Raw genomic sequence first — 22,966 nt, 5'->3', positions numbered from 1 at the left:
GCAAAATCCTTACTCATGCAAGCAGTCCTTCAGACTTCTGCTTGCACAAAGTAAGCCAATAAAGAGAAAAAGAATCTCAGCTTTCTTATAATTTTTTTTTAGCAATGTTACCTGATCACAAATAGGAGGGGAGATGGTCCCTGCAATCACAAAGAGATGGGAAAATGGCCTGAGCAGCATGCTGCTAGAATGAGGTTCGCAGTATGGAAGATTGAGTCTTTCTTATTTATAAATGTAAATTTGCAATGAGTCAAAATGTAAAAACCTTAACTGCAACCACAACATCAGATAACAGTAATCACTGAATGTCTTGGTCCAAGCTTCTAAAGAAAATTCTACTAAGAAATGGCATCTTTAGTAATATTGGGTATTCTAATGGTCTAAAAATTCCAATTATTTAAAGAAAAAAGTCATGTATTCAGCTGAAATTTATCATTAAATGGTCAGATTTATACAAATATTAAAAGCCACCAAGATGAAAAATCTTGAAAGAACTCCCCACTGTAATTAGCTATTGCAGTACATTGTGGTAACAGCAGACAACTTCTACCACAGACTTAGTAGCTTGTAGCTAGTTTGTTAGTTAACATATTATGACAAAAGTATGGACAGAAATCACTACCCTATTATTAGAGCTATTTAAAGTTATGAGAAACACTGAGCAGGAAAAGGATTCTGTCTCCTCACACAATCACTTAACTTGATTTTTGTACAGAGATGACTCAGTCCATTTTTGTTTATAAATTCTTGCATGCTGGTATAGGCTGCAAAACCCAACAAGGGGGGGGGGGGGGGAATTAGAAAAGTGACTCAAAGACAGGGGCGGGGGGAGAATGGTAACTGAACTAGTTTTAAACTTTAAAAAGCTTTTCATTAAAACAGATTGCCCCCCTTTTCCCAAAATATTGGCCTGTAGATGTGTCTTGTTGCTTCTCTAATATCCGTCCTACAGACTCCACTGCCAGCAACAGCTGTACATCCCCTAGTTCACAGACTCCACCAATGTCATCTCTATCCCTAGAGATCAGCCACTGGTTCAAATTCAACCCAGAAAGACCAAAGTTATACTAGTTGGAAGAGAGAAACACTTCCACGAACCAGCCAAGCAACTGTTCTCATATTCCATCAAGGACATCTGCAACCTATTCACTAAAAAGATTTGAAGCCTCATGGTCTCATCTTAATTGCCACTTAGTCTGGAGTTCAGGGCAGCATCAGTGATGAAAAAGTCTTCTTATACCTTCAATTTACTGCTAAATTACTCCTCTCTCAGACAAGGAAGATATGTTGCAAAAGTGCACCTGGCATTCATCGTGGCTCCACTCTGGATTGCTACAACTACTAGCATCTGCATTTGAAGCTGAAGTTTCAGCTTGTGCAGAATGCAGCAACCCAATTCTCCAGTGCCACTGCAAGGCCTTAGTTATCATTAAGGACATTCGTGAGTCAGGATGCAGTTATATCAGCAATCATCTTCATCCACAGCCCACTAAGTAGGCAGTCCTTCTCTCAAACAATTTAGTTTACAAATCCAGGACAAAGTGAGAATCAGAGTGAAGTCATTCTCAGAAGAGGAGTTACGGAGTTTTCAGAGGAAAACAGTCTAATCCAGAATAGTACCATCTTCAGAGTTATTTGGGAACCCACACACAAAAGCAATCCTTCAAGAAAACAAATAAACCTTCCAACCAACTATAGTCCAAGCCCATCCTCCTCTATCAAGGCACAAGAAGATTAACAAACCTAGTCATGCAATCCTCATTAGGAAGCTCCAGGTAGGTTACCTGAGAAGCACTTAGATTAGGTAGTGACAGGCATAGGGGCTGGGGGGGGGCGGAGAGAGAGCGGGGGAAACAGGGCTGATATCTTTAGTCTGTGGTTAGTTCTCTGCCTCTAAGAATATAGGCATAGATAAATATATACGATAGATCCTGGGTAAAAAAAACTTGTGGTCTCAATAGAAAATGAAAAGCAAATCAGTCAGCCAGTACACAAATGAAAAGCCAATTTACATAGGCAATCCTAACCGACCCATTGTTGCAAGGAAGTTAGATGAGCCTTACTTACAAACAGACAAGTATTTATTCATCATCTTCTCTAGTGTTCAAAGTATCCATAAATTAAAACTTTAATCCCAAATAGTTTTACCCAACCACTGCTAAAGGAAGAAGCTGAAATACAGTAGTATCTCAATCTTAGCCGTGTTTTCAAGGAGATAGTTAAGGACTCTGTCTAAAATGTCGACATCCTAGCAATAAAATCTGTTACTAAATGCAGAAGTCAAAGCAATTTAGTTTGCAAAAACTAAGAACATTAACCAAGTTATGGCACAGAAGCCTGAATTAGCCACTGGATGGTTTGTAAAGTGCTACAGCGCCAGCTGCGGCCCTCCCTGTCTTGTGAGCACACCAGATCTAGCCCACCGACCCTTTCAAGGGGAGGTAAAAGATTGCCAAAGATACAAAACAAAAACCACCTTCTCCAGTAAACCGAGCCGAGCAGATTAAGCACTAATTACTCTCGCTGGGTAATCACCAGAAAGCCCAGGGGAGCAGGGGCTCGGCCCAGCCCAGACCCCCCAACCCTGAAGCCAGGGCTGCCTTATTTCGGGGGGGCGGGTGCGGCTGTGGGAGACTTGCAGGATTTCCCATTGCGGCGTCTCCACGGTACCTAGAGCTGGTGTTTGCCAACTTCAAGGGGCAGGAGATCGGGTAAATAACGCCCTGCTCCTCACGGGCCGCCGCCCCGCTCCCAGCCGCCGCCGCCGCCCCGCTATGTGTATGTGGCGGGACCCTCGGGGCTTTACTCCCCGCCCCGCCCCGGAGAGGTGGGGGAGCGCGGGGCCCAGCGCCTGCCCGCAGCCCGAAGGTAACGGCCGGGCCGGGCGCGCTCCGTACTACCCCCGCCCAGCCACTGCGGCTCTCGGGGTTGGGCGGCAGCGGCGAGCGAGCCGGGGAAATGGGGGGGGGGGGGTGACACCGCCCGGAGGGGAGGGGAAGAGCCAGGCTGCCCACCCCGACACTCACCGGCCGAGGCGGTGGCGGCAACTGCTGTTCTCAGGCCGCTATCGGCTCCGGCTCCGGCTCCGGCTCCTGGCGACGCGGCTCTGCTAAGGGAACGACGATGGAGGCTACGGAACAACGGCTTAGTGCGCTGCTATGCGCATGCGCCGCCCCCGGGGCCCCGTGACACGGGGGAAGGAGGGGGCGGGGAGTCTCTTGCCCGCTGCGAGCAGGTTCTGTCCCCCCCGTCATTCCGGGGCAGGCACCCGCCCTCCTCGCGCGTCTGCGGGGGAGGAGCGGCCCCGGCGGGGGCGGGGACTGCCCGAACCCCATCGTCCGCAGCCCGGTCTGCAGGGCTGTGCCCGCCTAGCGCGGTGTTACACCAGGGCCGCCCAGAGGATTCAGGGGGCCTGGGGTCTTCGGCGGCGGGTCCCGGGGCGGAAAGACCCCCCGCCGCCGAATTGCCCCGAAGACCCGGAGCGGAAGAAGCTCCGGGGGCCCGGGCCCCACAAGGGTTTTACCCCGGAGGGATCCCGCTCCAGGGGCCCCGAAAAAACTCTCGTGGGGGCCCTGCGGGGCCTGGAGCAAATTGCCCCACTTGCCCCCCCTCGGGCGGCCCTGTGTTACACCCCCCTCCCCGCCCTGTGCACAGCAACGAGCCCAACTGCGTCCTCATCCCCCAGCGCCCCTCACCCGCCCCCCAACCCGTGACCGGAGCTGCTGGCTCAGCAGCATAATGACTCCCCACTTCCTTCGGTAACCCCGGCGCGTGACAAACCGCGCTGGGCTCTGGTTTAACCTCGGGGGGGGGGGGGGCCGCTCCCAGTCCCATTCCAGCGGCTCTGAGCCGCTGATTGCAGCGGTCCCGGAGACCCTCGCCCTGGGGGTTGAAGTGACCCCCATCATTTACGGGGTTTACAGTTTTGTTTACTGGCTTTCAGCACCCCCGGCTGTAAAAATTGTTTCGGCACCTATGCCCTGGAAGTGACTCAGTTGACAACGGAGTTAACTTGAGTTCATCTATACAGCACAGTCCTGATTAAAGAAACGAAACTCCTCATCAGGGCCTCTGTGTCATGCTGGGAACAAGAGAACTGATTTTACATGTGTCACAGCCCTGAATTACGCCCTTCTACTTTCATAGCCTTGAGGTATGATTTTGGCATGGGTCTGACAAGAAATCATGTGACAGTTGTGCATGATGTGAAGGGTTGTTGTTTTTTTAAATAGCTAGAAGGTTGGGATAATCTCTCCGTCCCTATTCTTCAAAGCCGATAATGATGACCTGTACAACGCCAGTTCCCGTTTGCATTTTTTGAGACTTTTACGATCTTCAGCAGCCTGTGGGAACTTTTCGGTTCAAAATTTCTCCAAGTCTTCCTTCAACTTCATTCGTATGAGCTTGCAGAGAAGGGAGTACTCTAGCCTGTTGCTACCACTTCTTTTCATTTTCCTCCTCTTCTCCAATTAAGGGCTGGTCTACACTGGGGGGGGAGGGGTCGATGTAAGGTACGCAACTTCAGTCGACGTATCTTATTTCGACTTACCTCCCATCTTCACAGCGCGGGATTGACGGCTGCGGCTCCCCCGTCAACTACGCTACCGCCGCCCACCCTGGTGGAGTTCCGGAGTCGATGGGAGCGCGTTTGGGGATTGATATATCGTGTCTAGATGAGACGCGATATATTGATCCCCGATAGATCGATCGCTATCCGCCGACCCGGCGGGTAAGTCTGGACATACCCAAAGTCTTTGTATTCGCTGAGATTCTTCTGCTAGCTCTTCTTGGTCTTTCACATTCAGCTGATTTCATACACCGTTTCAGTCTCTTACTGAAGTTCTCATAATTGTCGTCTAGGAGGCTCCAATCTTTCCTAGAAATGTTTTCCTTCAGGATTGCTTCGTCGAAAGCTACTGGTTGGTGCCTTCTTTTCACCATACACAGTGCCTTTTTCTCCACCTTCATAGTGAACATGAGTCTGACTTTCAGTAGGCGATGATCACTACCGATATTGAATGATGGCACTACTGAAATATCCTGCACGATGCATCGTCTATCGATCAGAAAGTAATCAATTTCATTTTTTGTCTTCGCGTTTGGTGCGATCCAGGTCCATCTTCTGTTGGCCTTTTGGAACCAGGTGTTACCAATGAACATTCTCCTCATCTCTGCCAATATAGCTAGTCGTTCTCGTGCGTTTCGTTCTCCAATACCATACCTTCCTATGAACTTTTTTCCCTCTTCCAACCTTGGCGTTAAACTCTCCCATCACAATTGTATATGTAGAACTCTTAATGAGAGTTTCCTCCAGTTCCTGATAGAATCCTTCCACATCATCATTTTCGCATGCACTTGTGGGAGCATAGATCTGGATGATTTTGAGGGTACTATTTCGGTTCAATCGGAGGTAAAGCAACCCGCTACGTGATGACTTCAAATGGCATGAGACAATTTTCGAAGACCATTCCTTGTTTATGATGAATCCGACTCCTCCAATTGTCTTTGTGCCTTCTCCTTTTCCTAAAATGACCGTGCTTCCATCCCTCTAGCTGACCTCCATCTCCTTCTTTCATCATGTTTTGCAAACACCCAGCACATCGCAGGCTGTTTTTGCCTTTTCTTCCATGAGATGGTTTATCGGTTCCTCCCTCGTCAGTGTTCTGCAGTTACTAGTGCACACAGAGAAATTTAATGTTGAAACACCTCAAGGATAACTTGGAAGAGTCCTTTGAAATGTGTCTTCTGGCCTTCCTGAGAGTGATTCAGCTTCATAGCATGGCATCTGTACACCATCCAGGCTTTGCATACATACCTCAGAGTTGGCAAACACAATGGTTTTGTAGACCTTCAGTTTTGTCTGACTGATGTCTCTTCGCTCCCGCACATTTGCACGTATTCTGCCAAAGGTCACGCTTGCTTTGGAAAATCTGGTGTTGGTTTCACCATCAATGTGAACTGCATGTGACAGTGTACTGCTGACGTAGGTGAACCCTCTTCAGTATGATTTTCTCTGCCATGCTTCCAGATGCCTTTTGTGACTGACGCCAGGATTGGCATCAGATACCAGACTAATGGCAAGCTCTTCAATTTGAAGAGACTATAGGAGAAGACAAAAGGTACAGGAAGTGACTGTTCATGATCTTCTATTTGCTGATGGCTGTTCCCTGAATGCCAAATTTGAGTCTGATATGTAGCGGAGTATGGATTATTTTTCTTCAGTTTATGACAATTTAGGTCTCACAATCAACATCAAGAAGACAGAAGTGATGTACCAGCCTGCACCAGGAAAGCCTTATGTAGAGCCTACTATCACAATGAATGGCCAAACCCTCCAGGCAGTGGACCATATAGGTAGTATGTATGTATATTCACGGTTACAGGGCTAGCTGAATCTCTGATTTGTTCAAGTGCACTCTTAATGGTATCAGGTCTTGTTCCCTTACCTGTCTTTAGGGTAGAATCACACAATTCTCCTTTCTTCAGACCAGGTACTGGGCTGTAGTACCCTGTGGATCAGCTGTGCCTTCCAGCAGGTCTGAGTGGGTTTGGGTTCCTGTGGTTCTTCCCTTCAGGAATCTGTGACCCGTGGTTTATAGTGACCCAGAACTGCCTTCTTAAAACAAAAGTATTGTTTATTTAACCATAGAAACAACACAAGGGTTATTTGCATATCTATCATACCTAGTGTCCTAGGCATGCCTATTTTACCTCGGACTCCTAATCTCGGGGGGGGGGGGGGGGGGGGGGGGGAGGAAGGAGAGGGGGTTGAGTGTCAGTTTTCAAAAACCCAGGTAAGTCCTTATGGGACTTTCCTGCTATGGTTCTTTTTTTCCCCAGTTTTCTGGACTTGGACTTACTGCCCAACATCAGTTTGGTGAGCTATACAGGCTCAGAGGTAGAACATACAAGCTGATGGCTCTTGTATCATTCCTGAAGTGTTTGCTGAGAGGTGTATATTGAGATCCACCTCCCCTTTCCTGGGTGTATTTCCTGACAATCCTGCTATTGAATTAACTCAATATATGCATACAGTAAAACCGCACAGTAACCAGGTCATACATAATATTTATAAATTCATACAGGAAATCCAAAATTCATCACAACCAACGTAATTTATAGAGCTGGCTGGAAAACAAAAACCTATATTTGTGAACAAATTTTAAATTGTTTTGTTTCAAAGTTTTCAAAATTTTGGGGGGAGGAGTTGAACATTTTCAAGATTTTTTTTTAATGCATTTACTGTTTTAACTTCTGCTAGTTTCTGCTGTGCTGAATTGGCCTTGAGCAATGACCTTTCCTGAATTGGAGAATAAGAAAAGAAGATAGAAGGAAAAAGTGGGAGTGTCTTTAACAATTATAACTTAACAAGCCTCACATACTGTGAAAATATTTGTATAGGGATAAGTACCTTAGCAACCTGAGATAAAAAAATATTACGCAAGATAAATGTAATAGGCTACGTCTACACTACCCGCCTGAATCGGCGGGTAGAAATCGATCTCTCAGGGATCAAATTATCGCGTCTTGTTGGGACGCGACAATTGATCCCTGAATTGATGCTTGTACTCCACCCAGCACAGGTAGGAGTAAGCGCCGTCGATGGGGGAGCCGCGGAGGTCGATTTGCCGCCGTCCTCACAGAGGGGTAAGTCGGCTCGGATACGATTGAATTCAGCTACGCTATTCGCATAGCTGAATTTGCGTAGCTGAAATCGACACCCCCGCCCCGTAGTGAGGACGTAGCCATAGATATTCTCACTATATGTATGACAGAAATGTCATCTAAATAGCTAAAGGTAGACTTCTAAATGTTATTGTTTTTAAATGCAACAAAATGGAGTTAAATGCTTTTAGTGTATGTAAATAGTTAAAAAAGGGAGGACTTGCAAGCATTACTCCTGAGTAGTTATTCTTTACCCTAGCGCACAAATCAGATAAATGTAGTATTTTTAAAGGTGTATTTAACTGAGCTGTTGTAGAACTAAAAATAGCATATTTAAAACTCTCATATAAAATTGTTTCCTTTGGTTTTGAATAGCAAGATCAAGTAGGGCTGGTTGCTTTTCAGATTAACTGTTTATGGAGAGGAGTCCTTAATTTCTTAGCCATTGAAGTTAGCAGGAGTTTTGCTTGAGTAAGGGTTACAGAATTAGATCTATTGTTTGAGAGCAGAGCAGAGAAACACATGGTGAAGTCATCAGTTTTTTGCTCACTTAAATTGCAACCAATAGCTTGGAAATATTTCTGTTGTTGAAATACTTTTTTAAACAAACCCTGTTATTGTGCTAACATCCGGAGAATAACAGACTCTACCCCTGGGAAATAACTAGTCATCAGCAGCTGAAGAATTCCTAATAAAATAATCCATGGCAGATAATGGGGGCATTTTCCTCTTGGAACTGGAAATAGACTGTTCTTTGCTCACGAGAAAGCTCTCTGACCATCCAGCAGCGAACAGTTGTGAAGAGTCACTTGGACTTTACAGAGAGCAAAGACATTTTGTGTGTGTTTGTATATGGCAAAGAGGGATCCAGCATGTATGTGGCAGATATAATTATTAAAAAAACTAAATTAAAAGAACATTATTAAGGTTGCAAAGTCAAGCACTCAAACGTTAGGAAATGCCAGAATGAAGGTTGCCTTTGCAATGTTAATTTGGCCCTCTTGTGCATATCCATGATGATACAGTCTTTAAATCACATGACCATGTGCTATTTTTTTCCACTTCTGGCTCATTCCAAGGAGGGACAGTGCTAACTGAATGAGCAGCTATTCAGTTTTCTCCTTGTTCAACAAGTAGCCCTATGACTTATTTACTGCACACTAATCAACCTGGCTTTGATGGAGGAATTATTTATTTCCTCATAGGCTTTTCTGTGTGGTTCACAAACATTAATTAACTTATTTTCAGAGATGAGGGAATATTATTATTCCCATTTTACAAATGGGGACTGAGACACAGAGAGATTAAAGTAAAAAAAAATATATATATGAATTTTGGGTACCCAGTTTGAGATGCCTATAGCCTGTTTTTCCCCCCTGAGAAATTTGAATCCTGCATCACTTTATTGGTCAGTACACACCTTCTGACTCCAGATTTTTACTGGGGTTCTGGCTGCATTTTTATCCCATGCCACCTGATTTATGCACATCCCATCCATGGGCCTACAAAGTCACAGAACAGCCTTTTCAACCTCCTCCTAACACTGGCCAACATGGCCATTCATCACACCAGGTGGAGGAAGCTAGACAGGGGGTTTCTCTGTAACTGGGGCCTACTTCCATTCCCTTGTTCGGTCATGTCTCTAGGCTGAGTTCCTCTGGGCAGTGTCCACTGATTCCTTGCTCACCTTTGAGGAACAATGGGTGCTGTCCAGGGTTCTCTGCTCAGTGTCCACATCTGGTTTCTTGATTTTCAATCTTGAACCTCACTCCCATTTCTGTTTTCTCGTTTGTTGTCCTTTGTAATTAATTGGAGCCTGGCCTTGGTGGTTCCTCTCCCTTAGTTGTGGGGGATGGCCTTTAGTTTTGGGTGGGCCTAGATGCACCTGTCCCTAGTACTTCAAATACTACATACTTTCCAACTCCAGAACCTCTTGCGGAAGTTCTGGCTGCACTTTTCCTCACATCCCATGTGTGGTCCTGTAAAGTCACGGGACCACCTTGCCAAACTCCTCTTGGCACTGGCCAAGACAGCTGGATGGGGGCGATGCTCTGCAATCATGGGGCCTATTTCTGATCCCTCGTACGATCATGCCTCCAGGAGAGTTCCTCCGAGCAGTGTCCACTGAGTCCCTAGCTGCCTTTGAAGAGCAGTGGGCTCTGTCAGATTCTTTGCTTGGTGTTCCCTTCTAGATTCCTGATTCGTTACCTCTGACCTCCTTCCTGCTCCTGCTCTTGCTCTTTCATCTGTGGCCCTCCATAATCTACTGAAGCCTGGATTTAGTGGTGCATACCTCTTAGTTGTGGACAAGGGCCTTTAATTTTGGGCAGGCCCAGACTTGCCTTTCCCAAGCTTGTGTAACAAACGAGGCAGGAGCCTTACAGACAACAGCCTCTTTCATCACATGACTGATTTATTCCCTGTGAGAGGAGACAGGAAAGAAAAGTCAGGAAGTGGGTGGAGTGAAGCTCTGCACTTGTAAATAGAGGGGCTTATTGTGCCTTTTCTGTAACTAAATCACAGGTGGGGTTCCAGTGGAAGGGATAGTGACTGAATGAGCTAATATGCCTTTTCCATCTCCTACCTTGTATGAGTTCATGTTTTAATACGATGAAGGCTGGAAGCTGAACTAGACAGATTAGCATTGAAATAAAGCTCACATTTTAACAGGGTAATTAACCATTAGAACAACATACAAAGGGATGTAGTAGATTTTTAGTCTCTTGAAATCTCTAAATCAAGAGTACATGTTCTAAAAGATCGAACAGAAGTTAGGGGCTTGATGTAGTAACTACTGGGTAGGAAATCAGATTAGATTATAATGTAGCCCTCAAAATAAAATGGAACAATTGAGTGTTTCTCTGCATTCTGCCGGTAGTAGAAGTGTAGCAAATGCTACATTCTATCCAGCTGAAACTGCAGTAGTGGTTTAGGTAGAATGTTATTAAGTGAGTTAGAATTCATCCAGGACACTGGGACTTTGCAACTTTTATGAAAAGTGCCATGGGATCTTTAATCACTTTAAGTGGTCAGAACCTCCATTTTATAACTCAGTGCCTCCCCTCCCCCATCAGCAGCACAATGACCTTGCATACTTTCCCAAAGCACTGTCTCAATACTAACTTAGAGCAGAGGGAAGAACACTATATTAACAGTACTTTCTGCAGCTCATGGGTTTTTCTTGGAAGTCTGCCATCTAATTACTGACCAAACTAAACCTGTTTAGTTTATAAGGTCAGAAGTCTTAGATGGTATGGCTGCAGGAACACCCATGTGAACACCAATTTGTAAAGAAAATAATTTCACATATCTAAATTTTCCATCTGTTTCTATTCTGTCTTCTACCCCTCTTTTCATATCTCCTCACTTAGTGTAGGAACATACTAGGAATAAAATCCTCTCTTCCAGCATTTACTAGTTTTTATTTCTCTCTTCTCTTCCCTCTTCTTTCAGTATATTTTTTCCCCTCTCTCCTCCTTTTCCTTTGGTTGAAGTCTTTCTCCCTTCAGCGCATGCCCAGATATAAGCATGCTAAGCGCTAGTTCTACAGCCTTTACCAATTTAAAAGAAAAAAAAATAGAGACAAAAAAAATTCTAATGATTTTGGTACCAACATCCTGATGTTTACAGGGACAAAATAATTTGTTTACACACAACTGTACAACAGCAAAATGCAGTGTACTTAGTTTGGACAAAGGACAATTTAGCTGTGCATTTTTTGTTGCTTTTTAAATTTGTGGAGAAACTGAAAGAAAGGCTGCTTCTGAATTCCTGCTCCATCTGCTGGAGTAATACAACATGGCTTGTCACATGCTTGGAGCAGATTAGGATCTTTTTCTGTTGGTTTTTTGCATAACTCTTCTTCACTGTACAGTCATTTTTTCATACTAATAGCTACCATTTTGTGATTTTTTTAATTTTGACTTTTTTAAAACTACTTTTTTCTCTGTTAAACTGAGTGCTTTTAGTTATTCACTTGAAACTAATGAAAGTTATGTTTAAATATGCTGTTTTAATTAGGGCCTCATCTTTAAACAAATGATATTGCACTAGTTTTAAGAGTACACTTTTAAAGTAATAACTATTAGCCATAACCCTTCTCCTCATGCTACATTTTGTGTCCACTTCTCCAATTCTGTGTCATTTGCTACTTCTTCTCATTTGTGTTCTCTCTTTCACCCACTTGTATTTTGCTTCTGCTTCACTGGCTGTTCCCTCTTTTCAATTTGTTCTGAAGTGAAACTTAATAGAATCCTGATCCTTTGCATCACTGTTTGCCAATATCAAAGATCAGGAATTGAGTAGACTCCCTTTGCTACCAGCTGCCAATGGAAAAAAAATAAAGCACAATAAAATCATTTACAAACAAAAGTTGTAAAATCACAATGCTAAATGTTATTAAAATCTGCTTATTTGACAGAGGGGAAACTATCTATCCAGAAGTCATATTTCATATTGTTTGGAATTATGGAGAACAAATGATCCCAGTCCAGGGCATCTGCACCTATATTCCCCCTCCATGGTCACTTGAGGACATTGATTCTAGCCTCCAGACTCCTCAGCGATTACCTCTCTTGGGTAGAGACCTGGGTTGGTCTGTCTCTCTCTCTCCCTCTCCCCCTCTCTCCTTCCCAGGTTTTTGAGGCTGCACAGTTCCCTGCTTACTGTGATATCCTCAGCAAGCCAGGCTGTCTAAACAGGCCAGCGTCTGTGTTTTCTTTCTCTTCTGTAACTGCCAGCAGTCATAAATGACTACCCAGCCTTTTTGTAAGCAAGCACATTTATTCTTAAAGTAAAAACATTACAGAAAAAAAGATTAACAAAAATAAAAGAACCTACACGTTAAGAAACTTACCAGAAGTCATGCGTCAGTCTTATTGGGCCTTGGTAGGTCAAGTCCTTGAAAAGGAATCCTATCAGAAGTGGAAACATGGAAAAATTTCTAAGGAGGAGTATAGCAGAATTGCATAAACATGTAAGGACAAAATCAGAAAGCCTGGTGCACAGAATGACTTACACCTAGCAAGGGAGATAAAAGGAAACAAGAAGCAGTTCTTTAAATACATTAGGAGCAACAGGAAGATGAAGGAAAGTGTAGATCCTCTACTTAGTAGGGAAGAAGAGCTAATAACAGATAACATCTGGGCAGTTCCATGTCTATTTTGATTTAATCTTCACTAAAATGTTAATGGTGACCAGATACTCAACATAATTAATATTAACAAGGGGGAAGGAACAGAAACCAAAATAGGGAAAGAATAGGTAAGATAAGTTACCTATTATTATTAGATAAGTTAGATGTATTCAGGTCAGCAGGGCCTAATGAAATTCATCCTAGGGTATTTAAGGAACTAGCTGAAGCAATCTCGAAACCATTAGCAATTATCTTTGAGAACTCCCAGAGGATGGGTGAGGTCCAGAGGACTGGAGAAGGGCAAACATGTTCCCCTTTTTAAAGATAGGTACTAAATTGGACCTGGGAAATTATAGACCTATCAGCCTAACTTTAATATCTGGAAAGGTATTGGAACAAATTATTAAACAATCAATTTGAAAGCATATAGAGGATAATAGGGTCATAGCCAGTATGAATAAAATGTGTCAGCTGTAAATATTATAAGCACAACCTCCACTCCATTATCCAAGTAATTAATGAAAATATTGAACAGTACCAGACTCAGGAGTAACCCTTGCAGGATCCCATTAGATATGTCCTCCCAGTTTGACAGAGAACCATTCATAACTGCTCTTTGAGTATGGGTTTTCAAGAAGTTGTACACCTACTTTATAGTAATTTCATCTACACTGCATTTCCCTAGTTTGCTTATGAGAATATCATGTGGGACTACTGTGTCTAAAGCCTTATTAAAATCAAGACATATAACATCTATTGCTTTCTCCCGTCCACTAAGCTAATAACCCAGTCAAAGAAGAACATTAGGTTGGTTTGGCATGATTTGTTCTTGACAAATACATGTTGGCTATTACTTATCCTATTATCTTCTAGGTGCTTACAGACTGATTGTTTAATAACACTGCTCTACAGCCAAAATGCTTCTGAAATAAATGTAGTCAAACTTTACAAATTCTGGGTCACTGAGAACGAAAATGATGCTTAAAATTGTTGATTGGCTCTAGTTTTCAAGATATGCTATTGGGTCAGTATATACGACCCTTGACTTGGGAATGGCGGAGGATAAGTGAGTTATAAAGGGAAGGGATCTCAATTTAAACCAGAAATGACTAAAATACATCTTTGACTGGATCTATGACTAAATCTATGACTGGGTTTGGACAGTACTTGCTTTTTAGGCAAAACAATGAATGATGCAATCTGAAGCTGGTATTGCGTCATACATGATATGAATTGCATCATGTTATTCCTAGAAGTCATGGATGATGCAATCATAACGAAGCTTACATCACTCTGCTGAACAAATTGCCCTATATCAGCTCTAGAAATCATACAGTGTTGTGTTCTCGTATTTGTCAGTGTTTGATTTTACAAAGGGACACATTTCTGTTTAGCCAAAGTGAGCAGAGATGCCTCGTACTTGTGTGAACAGTGCAGATAACTTCTGCTATGTTTGTGGTGAAGTGACTTTTGCATCACAAAAGCACAGTATAACCACTATGGTTAAGAAAGCCTATCACCTTTATTTTGGCTGCAAAATTGGAGATCAGGACAAGAGGTGGGCCCCACACATATGCTGCAACACTTCTGCAACAAATCTTCGCCAGTGGTTGAACAGGAAAAGGAAATCTATGCCTTTTGCAGTGCCAATGATTTGGAGAGTGCCAACAGATCATTCCAGCAATTGTTACTTCTGCATGGTGCCTCCAGTTGGGAAAGGTGTGTCAAAGAAGAAAAAGTGGACTGTGCATTATCCAAACATTCCATCAGCTATACACCCAGTACCCCACGGAGAAGGACTGCCAGTTCCTGATGCACCAGAATCATTCTCACTTGAGTCAGACGAGGAAGGGGAAGAGGATGAAACTTCTGGTCCTGAACCATCAATGTCACAGGACCCACATTTTCTCCCATCCTCCTCCTCTGAACCACACCTCATAACACAAGGTGAACTGAATGACCTTGTCAGGGATTTGGAACTACCCAAGAGTAAGGCAGAGCTGTTGGGCTCCAGACTACAGCAGTGGAATCTCCTGGCAGGTGATGTTAGGGTTTCCATGTTCCGTGACCGTCAAAAGGATCTTGTCCCATTCTTCTTCATGGAAGGTGATCTTGTAGCCTGCAACAACATCGATGGTGTGATGGCAGCCCTCAACATCGTTCACGATCCAGATGAGTGGAGACTGTTCATTGATTCATCGAAGACAAGTCTTAAAGCTGTTTTACTGCATAATGGCAATGTTTTGCCATCAATTCCAGTTGGTCATGCAGTCCATATGAAGGAAGTCTATGACAACATGAAATAACTTTTGAGGTGCATAAACTATGACCAACATCAGTGGCAGCTTTGTGGCTGATTTGAAAGTTGTTGCTCTCTTGCTTGGTCTGCAGACTGGATACACAAAGTACTTCTGTTTTCTCTGCGAATGGGATAGTCGTGCAAGAGATTCCCACTACATCAAGAAAGATTGGCCACTCCGACAGTCATTGGAGCCTGGGAAGAAAAGTGTTCAGCATCCACCACTTGTTGAATCAAGGAAGATTTTGTTACCACCCTTACACATCAAGCTGGGTCTGATGAAGAACTTTGTCAAGGCCATTGACAAAACACAAGCAGCTTTCAAGTACCTCAGTGGAAAATTTCCAAGGTTAAGTGAAGCTAAGATAAAGGAAGGTGTCTTTGTTGGTCCTCAGATTCGTGAACTACTTCGAGATGATGCATTTGACCATGCACTGCGTGGCAAGGAAAAGACGGCATGGAAAGCTTTCCAGTTAGTGGCAATAAATTTTCGCAGAAACAACAAGGCAGACAACTACAGGTTGTTGGTGGAAAACCTCCTCAAGGCATACAAAAGCCTTGGTTGCAACATGTCACTAAAGATACATTTTTTGCACTCTCATCTAGATTTTTTTCCACCGAACTGCTGAGCAGTGAGCGACGAGCATGGCGAGCGATTTCACCAGGACATTGCAACAATGGAGAAACGCTATCAGGGCAAATGGAGCCCATCAATGCTTGCAGACTATTGCTGGACAGTGACAAGAGATGCTCCATTTAATGAATACAAGAGACAAGCCAAGAAGCGCCAAGTAGACACTGCATAGGACTAAACTATGTACATAATAGTTTTTTGCCTTTTGTTTCATAATACATTTTATTTATATAACCCTTTTGCTGATTTTTAAGGTGTTACATAAACAGGACACGTGAAATATTATCATGTAAAGCAACCATAAACACATGAAAAGACCTAGGTTTACAATTTATGATTAAAACTCTACTATCTACACAATATAGATAGACATAAGATGTAAAAACTTAAATATCTTAGAAACAGTAGCCGATCAGTTGTTTTAATTGTCATATTTGAATTCAGCACATCAAAATACATAATAAATAGCACATTTTATCTCTGAAGCAGACGACTTCTCAAAAATTGTAGACCAGTGTAATCTGTTCCAGTATCTTTCCAGTATTGAATTTAGGTTGATTGGTCTATAATTTCTGGGGAATTCTAGATAGAACATAGACATCAACCTGTTCATTCTCAAGAAACAGTGGTCTATTCAATATTCAATAAAATTTGAAATGTTCAGTGACTACTATGTTTGGAACAGAAGAGAAAGAAAACCACTTCTCAAGATTGGACAGCTTCCTTGATTGTCCCAGTGCAAATATAATTCATTGTAGCAGAGTACTAAAACATTAACTTCTAAGATTCTTCTAGGTATAACTGGATGAAATAAAGCAGGTCACCTGGTCTCAGAGGATGTGAGTGCTGCACCTTTGCCACATTTCCATGGTAAGAATCAGACAGGATTTGACAAAGAGCATGAGAATAACACAGAAATCTAGAACTAAGAGCATCATATTTTCTGATTTCTTTTGTGTACCTTTAAGGATTTGGGCTGGCCTATGAAAAACTAGGGAGTCTTGGTCTAGGTATGTTTCTTTCTACTATGTATCTTTCATTTTATTTTTTTAGCCTTTTTTGATTTTTTGCCCCCCAGAAATTTTATTTTCTTTAAGAGAACTGAATCCTAGAATGAGCTTTTTACTACAGTCCATCATAGGAAAGGTAAACAACTTCTGAGGAGAGGTGAAAAAAGAGCCTAGTCTGATTGGGTTATCAGTGAAGTACACAGACTAGAGTACACAGCTGACACACAATGTCCAGAAAAAGCCTGAAACCTCAGACAAGAGAAGAGTGGAGGGAAAAGATTGACATTAATTTTGTTATAAGAACATAAGAACGGCCGTACCGGGTCAGACCAAAGGTCCATCTAGCCCAGTATCCTGTCTACCGACAGTGGCCAATGCCAGGTGCCCCAGAGAGAGTGAACATAACAGGCAGTGATCAAGTGATCTCTCTCCTGCCATCCATCTCCACCCTCTGACAAACAGAGGCTAGGGACACCATTCCTTAACCATCCTGGCTAATAGCCATTAGTGGACATAACCACCATGAATTTATCCAGTTCTCTTTTAAACGCTGTTATAGTCCTAGCCTTCACAACCTCCTCAGGTAAGGAGTCCCACAAGTTGACTGTGCTATGTTTACACTGGCAACTGAACGACAAAACTTTTGGATTTCAGAGGTGTTAAAAAAACGAACAAACAGCCCTCCCTCCCCAAAAGACAAAAGTTTTGCCGATGACAAGCGCCACTCATTTGGGGGTGGAAGGTTTTTGTCGGCAGGAAAGCCAACAAACAGCGGTTACACTGCACGCCTTTTAGCGGCATTGCTGTAGCGACACAGCCCTGTCACTAAAAGCTGCGTAGTGTAGACATAGTCTGAGACTTATACCAACTGTTAACATAAGGCCTGGTGACTTTTGTCACAGATACCAGGCTACCTGCATCTCTGACCCTTTCTGGTCTCTGAGTTCCCTTCCTCAGGCCTCAAGCCATCACCTCTTTTGGGGCAGAATCACGTGGTTCGCTCATTCTCAGACCAGGCCCAGGGCTGCAGTCCCCTCTGTACCAACTGTGATTACATCAGGAGGCCTGACTTGTTAGGTTCAATACCTGCAGCTCTCTACCCTCCTGGAGCTAGGACCACTGATATCCAGTGACCAGATAGCCTTCTTAAAGCAAAGGATTGTTTATTTAGAACCAAAGCATTTCAGAACAAAAGACTGCACAATGAAGAACAGTTTACACCCATGCCTATCTTGCCTAAGGATTACCATTGCCTGGAAGTTTGGGAAGCCCCCCGACTGCTTCAGATATTCCTGCAGTCTCTGTGACTGTCCCCTAGGCGACCAGCTCGCTAACAACTCCTCACCCCCCCTCCTCCGCAGCCCTCTCTCCAGGGAGTCTTCTTAACTGCTCAATGTGCCAGTAATTGAGCTGCAGCCTGGAAGTAGCATTTTCACTGCTAAAAGGTCAGCTGTTTTGTAATCACTCCCAAGTGTTTGTTAGGAAGCCGTTTATCTAAAACCATTGTGTTGTCTTCTTCCTTGTCTATCCAACAGCTCCCTATTAAACTAAAACACCACATTCATACACGAAAGCCCAGTAACCCAATATAGCTATATAATGACTGACCTGATTAACCAGGTCCCATACTGTATTCATAAGATTATTACCCATCATTATTTCTAGATCATTACATAGCAGCTGCACATCCACTACAATTTTTTCATCAGTAAAACTGAACTGTTGCTGTATAAAATGGTCAGAGTTCTACTTCTTATATGGAAACGTTCATAAGCAAACCGGTAAGTAGGTGCTAGAGTGGCTGAAATACTTCTCTGGTGGATTGTATTTACTGAGGGACTACCTATCCTAAATTCTCAATTACTGAGGGACAATCTACACTCATTGCTGTATTTATTTTCCACAGCTACTATTAGTATAACCTTTTATGAGTGATGTACCAGAATATTTGGATGCTAATATCTAAACAGTATTGTTAAATGTATTAACCTTAATTTGGGATAGTGCAGATTATGTACTATATGTATTTTATTACTTTTAAACCAAACTTTGTACTTTTGGATAATTTAAGCATTATACCCAGAAGTATATTATTCCTTAACCTGTGTATTAGATAATTTTAGCATTTGCTTTAATAAAATTTTTAAATCTGCCTATTAGGTCATCTAGTACTTTACCAGGGCAATGCAGGATTGTTCTCTATGGCATATTTGCTAGTACTTTACTCAGTCTCCTTTCAAATGCTTCAAAAATGGGTCTTCTCCACTTCCTTTGAGACTGTTCCACAGTCTAAGGAAGAAGGCGAAGACTGAAAAAGAATAGTAAGCTAGTTTTTGGTCAATTTACCTCTGATATCACAACCCCAACACATAATCCAAAGGTAACAATAATCTATTATGGGGCACCAACAGAGCCAGAAGGAGGCAGAGAAAATAATGGGGAAGTGGAGGATGCAAGAAACTACCTTTGATGTCACAATCCCATCTCCTAACAATAAGTTTTCCCTTTGAAATGGGGAAAATCAGCAGAAGTTGAAGTGGAATAGGGAAGAAGCAGACTAGTGCTGATCATTCCCTCCCAGGATGGGCTATTAGTACAGACCGAAGTGCTTGCTCATTACTAGAGAGGAAGGAGGAAATCCTGGCCCTGTGGAAGTCAGCAGCAACTCTTGCATTGACTCCAGTGAGGCCAGGATTTTATCTGAACCCCAATGACAGAGGTGAGCTAAACTGGCACTGTAGAGTGGGGAAGGCTCCCTTTCCACTACCTGCCTAAACTACCTTTAGTCTGACTAAAATAAAGACTTCCTTCTCAAGTGCTATTAGTACAATAAACTTTCAAAAGCCCTATATTTATTTTACAAAGAAGAAGAATACTTTTAAAGGAGGATACAATTATCCTTCCAAAAGGCACTTATAGTAATGGAAATAAAACCCACAAATATCAAGAGGTAAATTCTATTACTGCTAGTTCTAGCCCACAAAAGCTTACGAAGCTTATGCCCAAATAAGTTTGTTAGTCTATAAGATGCCACAAGGACTCCTCGTTGTTTCTATTATTGCTGTAGAATACATTATTCAAGTGCCAGTTCATGGAATGCCACTAGGTGGAGATGTTATGTAATCAGTCACTTTACAGGCAAAGTAAGAAGATGCTGAGCTAGAAGCAGATATCTTGCGACTGTTCTAAACTTTTGTTTCCCGCTTTCATTCTTTATTATTCAAGTTTCCAACATAGGTTTTTACATATTTCACTGATGTAATTGTATCTTCTGGTTGCAATGCCATAACAATACAATCTGTTGCTGACGGTGAGCTACAGCTTTCTTTTTGTATTGCTTTCTCTGGTTCTTTTGATAGCTGATGTTAACAGAGATCTCACAAAATATATAGGGAAAAGCAGCAAAAGGCAAAGTGTCTCTTCACCAGGGACATTTGTTATCAACCATCACAGCACAAACAGAAATTATAATAAGCAGCATCTAAGTACATTGCTTATTGCCACTTCTCATAACTCACTCCTTTCCCTGCTATGCTCCACTGCTCCCGAGTTATGAGGCTATCACTAACGGGGAACAAATTATGCCCATTTTATACACTCTCTCTAAATATTATGGGTCAAATCATGACATTACTGGTGGGAGCCGTGAGGGCTGAGGAAGCAACGTAGTCTCAGCTACACATAAAGCTGGACTGTTAGGGGCTCCTGAGCAGCTGCACACAGGTGAAGAAGCTCCCCTACACCTTGTGTAGCTTTCTAGGGAACAATAGCAGTTCCTTTGCCTGCACTGTGGCGAGAGCAGGGACTACTTGCTCAGGCTGCCATAAGAAATGTGTGACCTTGCTTGCTCCTCCGCATTGGCCCACAGAGTAGAGCAGGAGCATTCTCGGCAGATCAATGTCTGCTGCAAGGTATGCATCATCCCCCATGTGTAGGAGTGGTTCCAGGAGAAATTGGCATAATCTCTCTGGTGCTCTTTTTATGGGCAGTATAGCTACACATCCCCTCCTCCTCAAAACTGTGACATTAAAGGCACAATTTAACCCGTATACTCTGTGGTCATTCTGCCAGCATTGGCTCTGACTCATGGCCAAGATGGAAGTGCTGCTAGTTGTATCTTATTACTGCTAGTATCGGCCTCTCACTAGTGCATGCTATCAATCACAGTATGTGCACTGACTCCATCTATACCCTCTAGTGGGCTTTCCTGTTGGGTCTTGGGTGCATTTTAGTACCAGGAATCCCTCTCCATGTTGTCTTTAGGGATGGACAGGTATTCACTGGATAGCACAACGCAGAGCAGGACTGGGACCCTGTGGCAGGAGAGGCTGTTAAAATATTTGTTTTTTCAAGAAAAGGTTGAATGAAATCCAATTGCTTAAAAAACAGAAACCCTGTTTTCTAGTACAGTTTAGTCCATACTAATTGTCATCAAACAAATCAATGTATTGCAGATCTGCACCACTCTTTCCAACCAGTATTTCTAAGGCACGAGCAGTTAAACTGACCCTATTACAAATATTAGGGCCAAAGTCATGCTAAAGGTATACCATGACTACTTTTTTTAAAGTAGAAAGTTATTGGCCAAATAAAACAAGGCCCTGGCCTGCACTCAATGTGATGGCATTTCTTTGTTTGTCTGCCTGTAAGGCGATATCTTTTGAACACTGCATCCAATCAATTCCAAAACTCCAGGGAATGTTCTAGGCATCAAAGGGCAGAACCCCATTAATTTTGGTGAAAATGGAAAAGCTAGAAATGCCTGGTCTGATCAGAGTTCCGGAGGGGGGCACACTGAGATTGCTCAGATCAAATTGCAAAGAATGGGGCAGACAATCCCTCAAACTGGTGGTTATTCTAATACTTAGATTCAACAAGCTTCTATAATACCTTACTGGTTACCCAGAAGCCAAAAACCACAGTTCCCTTAAAGCAACCCAGCCTTGAGCTCCCACCCAGACAGCCAAGTCAAATATGATGACGATCACTGAAAATCTTGTTCATCATATAAAAAATTCTACCAATCCAAAAGGATTGGACACATTACCCACCAGGTTAATAAATATCTTGGATCTTACCCAAATACACGCTCACAGCTAGTTCTTATTAATTAAGCTAAAATTTATTTTAAAAGAAAAGAGAGTATTGGTTAAAAGATCATTATACATACAGATATGAATAGAGTTCTTAGGTCAGCTTCATAGTAGAGATGGTGAGCTTTAGAGCTGTAAAGAGTTCTTTCAGAATTAGTCCATAGGTTACAGTCCAATGTCCAATATCAGGGTGATCCAGATAGGACTAAAGATCTCAAACTTCCTCTGATGAAGCCTAAGCACATCTGAGATAAAAGGATCAGGGCCCAAGAGTTCTTTTTATAGAATTCTGGCAGGCTATTGACAGCCTCTTGACAACAGGTGTTCCTTGGATGAAGCATTGTGATTTAAGTAGAATCACCTATTTTCTATGTATACACAGGTAACTAGTTGCATTCATTAGCATATGGTAATTATCCATAAAGCAGTTCATAGACAATTTACTACAAACTTCAAAGAGAAATATAGACAATGAAATTATTACATTCAGGTTTCATCTAAATGTTAATATTCCCTTTTGTTCTCTGAATCAATAGATATAGTAACAGACAGGAACCATCTGTTTATATGGTTAACATCTAACAAGATATAAGTTAATACATACAATTACTATTACCTCTAATTCTCTAACAATACAGGTTTGCATTTCAAAGCTTTAGTCTATTTAACAGGAAATGGCCCTAGTTACCATTTACATACTTTTCTAACACATCTCTACAAGTTGAATTTGGGTCATTTAGCTTGCTAGTTGTTTAACCCTTTCTGGCTTAATATCACACCTGGTTTCCACTCGTATAAGCGAGAGGGGAAAAAAATAAAAAATATAAATAAAGGCTCCCAATGGCCTATTGGGTGCTGCCAGCAGATGAATCTCTCTGGTGTCTTTTGCTGCTACTTACACATCACAGGCAGTAGCTTCATAAATTAATCTCTTTCCTTGGGTGTACAGCAATGGTTTTCAAAATTTTTGTATTGATGACCCCTTTCACACAGCAATCCTCTGAGTGTGACCCCCCCCTTATACATTAAAAGGGGGGGGGGTAATTTAATTTAATGGGGGCTCGGGGCTGTCAGCTCCACAGAGTTGACAGCTCACGACCCCCATATAAACACCTTGCGACCCCTTGAGGA

The 22,966-nt window shown here is 42.6% G+C and overlaps 1 protein-coding gene and 1 long non-coding RNA gene across 5 annotated transcripts in view; both read right to left on the bottom strand.

Moving 5' to 3' along the window:
* SDCBP (syndecan binding protein) overlaps window positions 1–3,776 on the bottom strand; it is a 29,787-nt gene extending 26,011 nt beyond the window's left edge. Inside the window, exon 1 of one of the 4 annotated variants that reach the window (XM_005301162.5) lies at window positions 3,027–3,776. The gene's annotated coding sequence lies outside the window, so the exon portion shown is untranslated. Of the gene's footprint in view, window positions 1–2,670; window positions 2,909–3,026 lie in introns of those variants that run through there. The other 3 variants (XM_005301161.5, XM_065585607.1, XM_065585606.1) reach the window with 3 other exon arrangements.
* Window positions 3,777–6,479: 2,703 nt separating this feature from the next.
* The window catches only part of LOC112059910 (uncharacterized), a 77,930-nt gene continuing 61,443 nt past the window's right edge, over window positions 6,480–22,966 (bottom strand). Inside the window, exons 2-3 of the long non-coding RNA XR_006176046.2 lie at window positions 12,521–12,578; window positions 6,480–6,616 (exon numbers count right to left, since the gene is read on the bottom strand). This is a non-coding gene — a long non-coding RNA (uncharacterized LOC112059910). The remainder of the gene's footprint in view (window positions 6,617–12,520; window positions 12,579–22,966) is intronic.

Source organism: Chrysemys picta, chromosome 2, assembly GCF_011386835.1.
Source record: "Chrysemys picta bellii isolate R12L10 chromosome 2, ASM1138683v2, whole genome shotgun sequence".
Classification (NCBI taxonomy): Eukaryota; Metazoa; Chordata; order Testudines; family Emydidae; genus Chrysemys; species Chrysemys picta.
Note: the sequence above shows the minus strand (reverse complement) of the source record. Positions and strands in the feature narration are given on the sequence as shown.